The 12,782-nt window shown below is 35.6% G+C and overlaps 1 long non-coding RNA gene across 1 annotated transcript in view; it reads left to right on the top strand.

Moving 5' to 3' along the window:
* The first annotated feature begins 743 nt into the window (after positions 1–743).
* The window catches only part of LOC135208541 (uncharacterized), a 462,510-nt gene continuing 450,471 nt past the window's right edge, over positions 744–12,782 (top strand). The window contains exon 1 of the long non-coding RNA XR_010313188.1: positions 744–1,978. This is a non-coding gene — a long non-coding RNA (uncharacterized LOC135208541). The remainder of the gene's footprint in view (positions 1,979–12,782) is intronic.

Genomic DNA, 12,782 nt, shown 5'->3' with positions numbered 1-12,782 from the left:
CACTGTGATGTTGGCTGGAAGGCGGGAAGATTCAGTTATGGCATGACAGCAACGATAATATGGTTTTATTGCCAGTATACTCTACAAATTTGTATAATTTTTTCTTAACTATACAAACAGCTGTAAAAGTCCAGTGCATGGGATCTTGTGGGAGTATTTTACTACACAACTTACACAGCAAAAGTTTAGAATTCCATTCAGTCCCCGTCATCCTTAGCGTTGATGCACACATACTAAAATGCAACAAAGGCCAGCCTAGGCGTAAACTTTTTGTCATTGTTGGGCATTGGAACATTAATTAGAATGATTAAATAAAGGTTACGATGTAAAAGTAATTTTGACCGTAATGAAATGAATGTGGGCTTCAAGGAAGACCAGTAAGAGAAAATGCCTGGCGAATCAGGAGCATAGGCCTAGCTTCATTGGTCCATGTTTCTTGCTTTAGGGGTAAACAATGTCAGTTCTTTTTCAGTTTGCGGATGCAGATATTACTTTTGTATCCTAATACTATGACATTTATGTACGTGCAGTGAAACTATACATAAAGTCTGAATAAGAAAGTATTCTCTTTGAACAGTGTAACTACTGAAACTTTATCGTTCGTTTGTGCTTAATCTAAGGAGAATATCGTCTTTCGTGTGCTTTTACTGGTACATTATGAATGCCAATCAACCTGTTTATGATTAATGCGAGAAGGGCCGAGGGTTCTTTATCCATATAAACACTCAAATACATTATTGGAGAAGTAGTTTAATATTTATCGCATTAACCCAACGATATCTCGAGCGTTGTCATCCAATCACGTCACACCAATGCGCATGTGCCACATCTCCCGTGTGTTAATAGATGAAGTCTTCTTTCCTACATTGTTAGGCGTGAGTTGGTTAAGGCGATTATCTTTCTGTTACGCAATTGTTTCTCGTGACAACAAGTTTACTTTCGTCACCACTGATAAAGCTTTTTCAAATGCACCCGGGACAATAACTTTTTTGGAGAATTGCCGATGATTAAGCAAAATCCTGACCTTCCAGCCCAGGATCATCATTACGGTATAGGTCACGAACAATTGTTCAGAGCTAACTAGCGAGATATGAGTAGGTTTGATGAATCGACTTCTGTTAAGTTCCCGCCAACTTGCCAAGCGTTAGTTTGTGTTTAGACCTTGGTTATAGTGCAACGGTGTAACTCTTTGTGGATATTTGTTGTTACTTGGCGATAAAATTAACTGGCGTGGGTTCGCCCGATGACGGTAATAGTGATACAAAGTGAAAACAGCAAGAGAATGGGAAAAACAGAGCTGCGGAGAGAAAACGTGAATGTAATTGTAAACTAATGCAGGTGGCTGCGATAATCAAGATGGCTGACCTTGTCAAGACATTTGTGCCTTTACAGTAGTCGCAGAATTTAGCAAGTTTGAGGATATGCATGAGCTAAATGAAGATTTCAAAGGCGCGAGGATCACTTTAATTTGCTTTATAGACATGAAAAGCTTAACGTTAATATACTTAGCAAATGGCTGGTAGCAAGTCCACAAAACGGTTGTACACCATTGGTGATGCAGGAACCACTTCTGGAAATGTATAGGCCTAGGCACATTTTGTTGTTCATTCACGGCATTCCACAGAAAAGCTGAATTATGGACGCTGATTGTCTTGCAGAAATACATAATACTGATGATCCTACCAAAGATTGAGGTTAGTCTCATTGTTATGAAGTTAGGTAAATAGACAAAAGTTTATGAAAAGCAGTTTGCAAAGCTATGTGAAAAATGCAAGTTTATTTGTATGGCACCATTTTTATCAGTATGCTCATGAGACTGCTGATAACTTCATGAATTAGGCCGATCCTGGTAAAATATGAATCTAGGATGAAGCTCTGGAAACCCTTTTTGTCGTCTACTTGGTGAAAGAAAAAGGATTAGAAACTGAAATACCTTAGGCTTAGGCTGTAGGACAGCCGTCGCTTTCCCCGGTTGACGGTGAGTAGTAAAATTTGTATTAATATTTGTATCAGTATAAACAGTGGTATTGTATTTTTTTGCTGCACATGTTCTCTGACAGAAACATTTTCATAATCGTCTTGACTCATTTTCCTCATGATTCATTTAATATTTTATTCGTTATCATTTGTATAAAGGAAATACAAGAGATAACCTACTAGTCTGACGAATTGCGGTATGAGCGTTTGTTCGATCAGTTAGGTTTTAGGTAGTTATTTTCCTGCGGTGCTTTCTTAGAGGATGTGAACGCGCTCGCGCTTGTTTGGAAAATTCTGCAGATTTCCGGCAGTCGACGAGATAATTATGATATATTTATAAATAATTGCTCTGTTTAAAGTAACCCTCGATCATTCATGGCTATCAACGGTGCTTAATGGAGATAAGAGCAAATGTTGCTGGCCTTGCAATGCCTTTTCTAACTTCGGACTATTATAAATTAACTTGTATTTGTAAGATTATATTCAGCTTGCTGCGTATGTTCAGTCTAGTTAGGTAAACAGTAGCATGCAGTAATACCCTAAGCTTGATTACAGGTATACAGGAAGGCGGGATAGGGTAAGGTTCATTGAAAATATTCATAAGAGCATACATACATACTTGATTTCGTACTTACAAAAGTCGTTAATGAATAACCAACAACAAATATAAGGGTCATATACTATATGGGTGACATGGTAGTTTTTCTAATATATATAATATATATATATATCTATATATACTATATATATATATATATATATATATATATACATATATATACAGCACTTATGTAAAAGCAATTATGTGAAAATTATATATATATATATATATATTATATTTATATATATAAAGTATAGAAGGTCCATTAAAACATACTTGTTTTAAAGAACTAAGGACTAATATATATATATATATATATATATAGATATATATATATATATATATATATATATATATATGAACAGGTTTCTCACTTTCCCACTTCTCTCTCTTATTCTCATGATTTATCCGTAGTAAATGTTCCACATAGCCCAGTTACAACTGCTACTAGCTTACTTACTTTGATTGCGCCATTTCCCCTTTGGCGGGATAACATCCACACCATGATATCTTAGAGAAGAAAAATGAAATAATTTCCAAAATGTGTAGAAGATTTTCCCAGGAAATTGTCCCTTTATGTCTGTTTCATCGCTAGAGCGAAAAGCTTCCTTGATTATACTTTATTGAATATACGCAAGTTATGCCAACTTGCAGATCCATCATTTCGCAAAAGGGTTTCAGCAGGTCTATAAATATTCAGAACTAATTAGGACTGCGTTGATGTATCTTATTTTCCCCTGATATGTTGACGCGCACTAACGTTTTCTTACTTTCCTTTCGAAATTCATTTCCATACTATCGTTAGTTTGGTGTTACTGAAAGTGTTCCGGTGCTTGAATCTATATTTTTTCACCGAGAATGTGTTTTGAATGCTGATTTGGGTAGTCGCGGTGTTTTTATTTATCTAATTTAGATAGATAGCTTTAAAATGCAAGCAACTCGCAGCTGTGTAAAACGACATGTAATGTCGCGTGATCGCTAGGCTCATATCTAGACGGTCACTGTGCTTGAATCTTCCACACTTTAATTCCATAAGTTACACCAGGCTTCAGTCTGTCGTAGGGCTAGGATCTGTCAAGAAAGTATGAGTGTTTTCCTGCTTGCTGGCTGGGTTCATGATACCTGTCAAAGGTGCAGTCTCTTTCTCATCCTTCTCCTTCGTAGGTTGTGTCTGGCCTTATGAAACTGACGGGACGCTTTGCAAAGTCGAGGCGTCTCGTCACCACCTGCCAGTGGGAAGCGGGAAGGGTGGCGGTGGGTTTGGGATAGGGGTAGGGTGGTCCGATGACCTGCAGAGCGATGTTTGTTTTTATGTGAAATTTAGGAATATATTTCATGCGTATTGGTATTTCAGTTAATTCTAATACCACGTAATTAGTCACGGGTTACTCATTTATCAAGGACAATGTAGTACCTTATAAATGCATGATAAAGTGTAGTACCTTATAAATGCATGACATTACTGTGCTAGGAAGTTAGCTGTTCAGTAGCGATTTAGCTCCTATTTAACATTAAACAGTTATTGTGGTCTTACGGATTTATCAAAAGGTATAGGTATACCTAAATGTTATACGTAAACACTTAATGCATGGTAATGATTTATTAATGAAAATGCGTATTTTTAACAAATGCTAGTCATTGCTGTTTTTTTTTTTTGTCTCGATAAGAGCCATCGCCACACAACACACACACACACACACACACACACACACACAAGCATAATTCACCTGCCTTTCCATCGATTAATATTATGATTATCCATTTCATATGACCGGTCTTCCCTTTGGTGGCCAGAATCCATAGGACCACGTCATTTACCATATCCCTTTCAACACCGTATAACAGTTGGTGCAAGGACCCATACTGGCACAAGGCCACCATCACCTGACCTCACGAAATACACATTGAAATCGTAACATGATCAATTTGTGTCAAGTTCAGTTTCAAAAACACGACTCTGACCTTGCATGCACCACTTCCACGAAGGACACGGGTTCATAATGTTCCTTGATTATTATTTTTTTCTAATTACCACGTTTTTCGTATGATTTCCTGATGACCACATTGCCTGACAAGGCTGGTCACTCCTCTAATTGGTTTCATAATGAAATTAATTAATCGCAAGCATGGGCAGTGTTTTGCATAGGCGTATTAGGTTTTTAATATTTCCATGTTAATCTCTACATGTGTCCTTTGCATGCTGAACAGGCACATGGAATATTTTCGCTAAAATGAAAAATGGTATAATTGCCATACGGCTTAGAAGTATGGGTTAAATAGGATTAAAACGCATCTGCTGCCTGTTATCGTTTAAGAAATTAGTACAATCTTTGAATTAGTTCATGATATTACTTTTGAAATTAAGAGTAAATAACAATTATAAAATTCAAAGACACACCACTCCTTGATAGAGACAGCTTTAAAAATAATCCTCTTGCATTTAGAAGACATTTTCTTACGCGTGAAGTCTTAGCCTATATCATGACGTCATCCACACATATCCCACGGGGATGAGGATCGCAACATCGAGGCTCTCCTGTTTTGATTTTGATGGATTAGTCTCTCTCTCTCTCTCTCTCTCTCTCTCTCTCTCTCTCTCTCTCCTCCAGCTGCGACGCGAAACGTTCGGCTTATTATTATCTACGTAATTCAATGCTTAGGTCAACAGAGGCACAATGGTTTTCTTTAAGATACGATGCTCATACGTTCCTTTGGCTGCCCGGTTCGAGAGAGAGAGAGAGAGAGAGAGAGAGAGAAATGATAATAATGGATCCTCCACTTTAAAGGTCTCCTTAATCGGTAAAATTTTCCCCAATCTCTATAAGAGGCCGGAGATCAAATATCTAATTTTCCCTTTCTATTGCTGATACATTCCAAAGGTATCATTCTGTGCAAAGACGTGTTTATTATTTTTAGTTATTTGTATATTTATTTTTTCGGTGAATGTTAAGCTAGGAGTTGGGTTATTTATAGGAGTCGTATTATAAAATTTCGGCCCCTGAGAAAAACAGTTGCTGTTAGTAACTCATTTTAATGTTTATACTAAAAGTGTAAAGAATTGTTCATTGTCTTCATAAAGAAATATCCAAATCAGTAATATATATATATATATATATGATATATATATATATATATTACGTAATATATATATATATATTATATATATATATATATATATATAATATATATATTATATATATATATTATATATATATATACTATATATATATTACGTAACAATAAGGTATGCGGTGAGGAAATTACTTATAACTTTGATGTACGTCGTTGTTACTAATGTGATGTACGTCGTTGTTACTAATGTATGACATATTACCAGTGAAACGAACACTCTTGCTGGGATTCGTGCTTAGGAACTCATTATTAAAACAACGTCTCGAGGAAGTATTTGATAACATACCACAAGAATTACTCGAACTGAATTGTGAGATTTTGTTACTGGTAAGTCAGGCCTCTGTTTCTGTTCTAGGAAGTTTTTGTAGACGAAACGTTCTTTTTCCCAATGATGAATGTGCCCCGGGGGAGGAATCTTGGACATTTACACAGCTGAAATCATCCATCTGGGTCACAAATGTAATACATTTTCTCTTTCCTGATGCAACGAATTCTTGGGAATCGTTGCGACTAAGACTTCAAGCAGTGACCCACTTTCATGGCGTTTATATCGAGAAATTCTTCTCACATGAACAACTTCTGAATTTCTAATGGGGCTTTGTTTTTGAAGTTTCCCACATTTATAAATGGGAAATTCTATATTATAATAGTAAACCAGTATGGGTCTGATCTAAATTTTGCGCTTCGTGGACACTTATTTGTCTTGATTTGTAATCCCAGTACTGAGATTTCCGCTTTTAAAATATTCAGGTGAAATTACCTTTTGTCAAAATTCACCAAAGGGAATATACATAGTACATACACATAGACATTCCACAAAATAATCAGATGTAAAAAAAAAATAGTTCAACTACATACATCCCCAGACAAAACTCCGTAATTGAACGAAAGCACCACACACTGGCAGGGTTGTCAAGTAAAAACGAAGCGTGCAACAGTATCATAACTTGTCTACTGACAGCTCATAAAATTTATCTTTCTCTTTTTCCTGGGCACGGCGCAGCGTAAAACAATTTACAGTAATTCTGAACAAAAGAAAAACAACGCCTTTCTCAGGAAAACCTGAAATTTGTATTGCTCTTTCTCTATTTCTTACTCGCAACTAGTGTGTATTTAGTATAAAATTACATGAGATTATGTATACCTATATATGGCAATCCATTAATATGTTTTACTGATAATAATACGCACAGTATATATATGATTTATATAATAATAAGAATAAACATCCGTTTCTCAACAGATTGTATTTTTGCACCATTCAGTTGTGGTGAGTTTAGAACACTCCAAATTTCGTTGTGCGTCTGATCATTTCTTTCTAATATTTCAAAATTTAAAATAATGTACGTATCTGAAAAGGATGCCTCTCTGTCCTTGCCAACCCCCCAGTTAGGGAAACAGTTTATTGTCGACGTATTTTTGATTTTATTAAACCTGCGCTATAAAGTTTATTATATTTTGAGGATTGATGACTCTTCGGTAATGGTTTCACTTTAGGTGTCTATTACATGCAACTCTCTCATGAAGTTTTTAACTTCAGACGCTTACGAAGAGGAATCTAACTCTGTTATCATTATGGAGGGGAAAAAAACTTCAAACTCAGCCCCGTCTATCTATGAGTTGTGTGCCGGAATTTGAATATTCATGAGATTAAAGAAATTTTTCCTTCACGTAGGACGTCTCCAACGAAAGCATTCCGGGCATAAATTTAACTACATTTTATTTTGATAAGAGAATCGAGGAACATTATTCATGCTTCCGTCAGTTTTGCATTAGGACAACACAATAACTTGGGCTACCATGCATTAGCTTCAGTATCGTGGGCACTAGATATTTTTTTTAATTTACTACATTACCACATGTACATAATATACATAGGCTATATGTGTGTTGCTATACACACACACACACACACACACACACACACATATATATATAAATATATATATATATATATATATAATATATATATATATATGTAATTTCGTGTATGTGTTTATATGTATATATATATATATAATTATATATATATATATATATATATATATATATATTATATATACACTCACATTATACACACGTGTCCGTGTATGTGATGTGTGTCTGTGTGATTTCATATATATATATATATATATATATATATATATATATATATATATATTATATATATATATATATATATATATATATTTTTTTCCACGATGCGAGGTCCAAAATCAGTAGGAAAATATTGCCCAGGAAAAAATTCTGTAGAAAAGTAAGAGGGTTTAATCAAGGAAAGTATACCGGGACATGCTTTGAGGACGCATAATGTGCATGAGCATGGTGGACTTGCTGTATCATCATGCCTGAGCATGCAAGTTCTTTAACCACTCCCACGAAAGAAATATGAAGATTAATGGTTCATTTATGTATAACAAATAACAGCGAATCTTTCGCATGCTTACACAGCTCCGGAAAAATCGGTATGTGTCCCAGTATATTTATAATTTTAATGTATACACAATCACACCAATATATACACATATATATATATATAGAGGTATATATACAAGGTGTCCTAAATATTTTTTATATACATATATATAATATATATATATATATATCAAATATATATATATATAATCTATATATATATATATATATATATATATATACTGGGTGTCCATAAAGTCCCTTTACAATTTGAAAAATATATTACAAAAGCAAATGAACAGACAAGTATGTGGAAATTATTAAAAAATGAGGCATAGATATTGAAGTTTTTTTTTTTTTGCATCATTTAATACCCCTCTATATGGGCACCATTAGTTGTACAAAGCACACAAAGACTGTACTCAATTTCTTGCCATGTTTGCTGTAGCATAGCCTCATTAGTGATGGCATTGTCATCAGTATATGTTTTTCTTGAGATCAGTGATGTCCTGTAATTTTCTTCGACACACAATATCTTTAACATGATCCCATAGAAGGAAGTCCAGGGGGGTTTGTTTTCTGGTGAACAAGGTGGCCAGTGAATTGGGCCATCCCTTCCAATCCTCCTGTCTAGAAATATTTGATTTAGGAAGCCATGGACATGTTTTATACTTCGTGTTTTCTACTAAGAACCTCACATCAGAAAGAAATCATCATGAGTTTAACACATCGTCGTCATAACCAAAGAAGATAATACCGACTTCGTAAGTGATCTACAAACCCCAAGACACTCCAATGAATATGGAAGTGCAATACCAACCGACTTAGCGTAAGATTATCGCAAGTCTAACATTACCTCATAGGGCGCCTTATTATACGAGGCAACAGCCCTAAAATTGGTGGCAGCGTAAAAAGGGGATACAGCACTTTTGCGCTGTAGTGGGTATTACAATCGTATGTAAATATGTAACTCTTCAATCATGACAGCTCCTTTAACAGATCTTACGAAGAAGGGCGTAGATTTATTATGGTCTAAAAAGCATCACAGGCTTTCGATATCTTAAAAGCGGAATAATGCAGCTCACCTAACTTAAAAATCCCTGATTTAAATAAGGAATTTTTTTTTATTGCAACAGACGCCTCAGACCAAGGGATAAGAGGGGTACTACTTCAGTAATATGATAAACAGTTCTTTCCTATAGCTTTTTATTCACGTAAATTAAAGCCCTCTGAAAGTAAATATGCAGTAATAGGCAAGGAAGGGCTAGGTATCGTTAACTCACTAGTACATTTTAAGTTCATAATCTACGGCTATCCTATTAAAGTCCTTACTGACCATGAGTCACTTACCGAGTTTTTTCAAAGGCTTTAATCACAGTCCCAAAAGAACTCGGTGGCAAATGATCATTCAGGTCTTTGGAGCCAAGTTAAGATATCTACCTGGGAAAGCAATTATCATAGCTGACGCATTATCCCCAATTCCGCACCATTCCTGCAAGCAATCTGGTTGACCTCTTTAGTTTTAGTCTTTTATATATATGGAATAACATTCCATATTTTTATTATGTAATCACTTAGGTACACATGCAGTCCCCAATGTGGTAGTGCTCCATCTTGCAAGAAAATGATGGTTGGTTGAAGGTCATCTAGTTGTTGTGCCACATATTCAATCACTGTTCTTTCTGGCAAACCATGTGTTGCAAAGATTGACATGAATGATTTTATAGTTACAACCAATGATGAAGTTTGCATTATTATAATCTTTGGCTAATTACTTGCCTATATGCATCTACTAAAATCAGATATGAGTATCCCAAAAATAGACCTGCAAAATCTGTGTATATACATGTTGCCACATATATATGTAGGTAATTCTCATGGGTGCATTCTTGTTGTTTGTGGATTTTGTTACCATGCACATTTTATACAATTCTTAACTAAATTATCAATGGCCCTATCAACACCTGGCCACGAAACTTAAGTTCTAGCAATTGATTTGGCTCTGACTATACCTTGGTGATCTGCGTGTATTGCTGGTAGAACTCTACATCTTAAAGACATGGAATCACTACTCTTGATCCTCTCAGAATACAATCTTATGTTACACTCATTTCATTCCAAATGCCTTTGTATGGTAAACAATTTCCATCATCTGCACAGATATCTCTGCCTGTAATTAAATTCCATTATTTTTTAGGGTTCTGAGTTTTTTTTTTTTTTTATCTTGTGCTATTTCCTTAGATGTAATAGGTAAGTTTGTATATAGTTTATGCAGAAATAAAAAGCATACTTCTATCATGCTCTTCTGGTGCTTTGTCTACAGGTAATGTCGACAATGCCTCTGCATTACCTATCTTTGATGTTGGCCTATATTCTATTATAATCATATGCAGCTAATGTAATCGCCCAACATTGCAGTTGTGCTGCTACTAACATAGTTAAGCTTTCTTTTGGACCTAAAATCATCAACAATGGTTTGTGGCTTGTAACTAATGTGAAATTTTTCCTACCATAGAAATCATAAACTAGTGCGAATGCTTCCTCTTCAATTTGTGAGTAGTTTCCTTTAGCCTTGTTCAATAATGATGAGGCAAAAGCTATAGGTTTTTCTGTACCATTTGGTATTTCATGCGCTAATACTGCACCCAAGCTTATGTTTGCTCTGGTTTGCTACAGTTATTACATGTCTTACCTATTACCTGACACTGAAAACTTATCCCAGTTATTGCCATAATGATCCTCTCTACCACATCTATATCATGATTTCTTCTGGGATTTTTGTGTACCTGTGTGACTGATTTTTCCTATAGGTTTATCCTTGTTTTAATGGGATATACAAGGTCTTGGTTTACTTATCTGATGTGTTTGTCCTTTCTTTGCATGTTGGCTACTCTGTTAATATGCCACTGGACTTATATACGTGGCTACTGCTGTCTTTGTTAGTCTTGCCTACTCTAAAATTTAATTGATTATTAGTCATTTCTAAAGGTCTTCCTTTCTCCAGAATGCTTTGCAAGGTTAGCTTTTTATCTTGTAGCAATTTCTTTCGTAGCTCTTGAGAGTTACTCTGTTCTATAACTTGCTCCATTAGCCTCTTTTCTAGTATAAGAAATTCACAAGTAGCAGTTAAATTTTTTAACCTAGTCACAAAAGAACCTATTGTCTCACCTGGTACCTGTGATGCCTGTGTGAACTGATTACATTCAAAGTATTTATGGTTTTAGAAGCAAAATGTTTTGTGACCCCTTCAGTTGTGTCCTGCAGTGAATCATTTGTTAGATTCAAAGTGTTGTACACTTCCTGAACTTCTGAACCTGCAGTATGAAGTAATAAAATCTTCTGCCGATTTGCAATTTTCCTAAGCACTCCTAAATAAATCTCCAAGCTGCCATTCCACTTTTTCCATCTTTTACTCACAGATTTAGGATCCTCTTTGATACTAAAACTGTCAAGACCTTTGATATCTTGCAGTATGTTTAATGTGTTAGGTACTTGGGAGTTCGGGTTAGGCTAGGCACCTGGAAGTAAGGGGTAGGTTACCACTGGTCATATTGACTTAGGCCAGCCTATAGGATTAGATTCTGTTAAATCTAAACTAGGTGAATCCTTAATAAAATTCAAACTAGGCTAAGTCAGTTTTTCCTTATATTGCACCCTATAGGATTAGATTCTGTTAAATCTAAACTAGGTGAATCCCTAATAAAATTCAAACTAGGCTAAGTCAGTTTTTCCTTATATTGCACCCTTATCTTGTAGGCTAGTGCTCCCATTTTTCTGTCGAGTTCGTCTCCAGTTACATTGCCAGTGTTGTAAAATCCCCAATTTGGGTGTTATACGTTACAACTACATTTATTGTTTCCTCTAACCTGTGGGAGAGGATAAGGTGATGAGGGTTACTCCTTTTTATAACTTGTTCCAATAGCCTATCATCTAATGCAACAAGTTAACAAGTAATAGATAATTTTTTTAACCTAATTACAAAAGAATCAATTGCCTCACTTTGTGCTTGTGATGTTTGTCTGAACTGATGACGTTCAAAGTATACTTACCTGCAGGAGAGGCAAAATATTTTGTGAGCCCTGCAATTGTGTCCTGCATTGAATTGTTTCTTAGATTCTGGACCAGCAGTATGAAGTAATAAAGACTTCTGCTGCGTATCATAAATTTTTCCCAGCGCTGTTAGATTAATCTCGAAGCTGCCTATCCACTTTTTCCATCTTGTACCTTCAGATTTAGGATCCTCCTGGAAACTAAAGCTGTCGAGACTTTTGATATCTAGCAGCATGGTTGCTGTGTTGGGTACTTGGGAGTTTGGGTTATGCTAGGCATATGAAAGTATGGGTTGGGCTCTGACTTGGGAGCTTTTGGAGTAAGGATAGCCGATGTATTCTATATTAGATTCTCTTAAACTTATACTAGGCGAATCCTAAAAAAATTCGATCCTGACTAAGCTAGTCTTTCTTTATACTGCACATTTACCTTGCTACTTACACTCACAACTCCTACCTTGAGCCCTTTTGTAGGCTATACCTTTTTACGCTCTGAACCAACCTATAGGTGTCTGGTTTGGCACTCCTGATGTGGTTCAGCGCTTGATGATTTCTGGTTTGAGTGTGATAAAGGCATCCAGTTGAAGCAATCATCTAGTTGAGAGGTT

Source organism: Macrobrachium nipponense, chromosome 35 (genome assembly GCF_015104395.2).
Source record: "Macrobrachium nipponense isolate FS-2020 chromosome 35, ASM1510439v2, whole genome shotgun sequence".
Classification (NCBI taxonomy): Eukaryota; Metazoa; Arthropoda; class Malacostraca; order Decapoda; family Palaemonidae; genus Macrobrachium; species Macrobrachium nipponense.
Note: the sequence above shows the minus strand (reverse complement) of the source record. Positions and strands in the feature narration are given on the sequence as shown.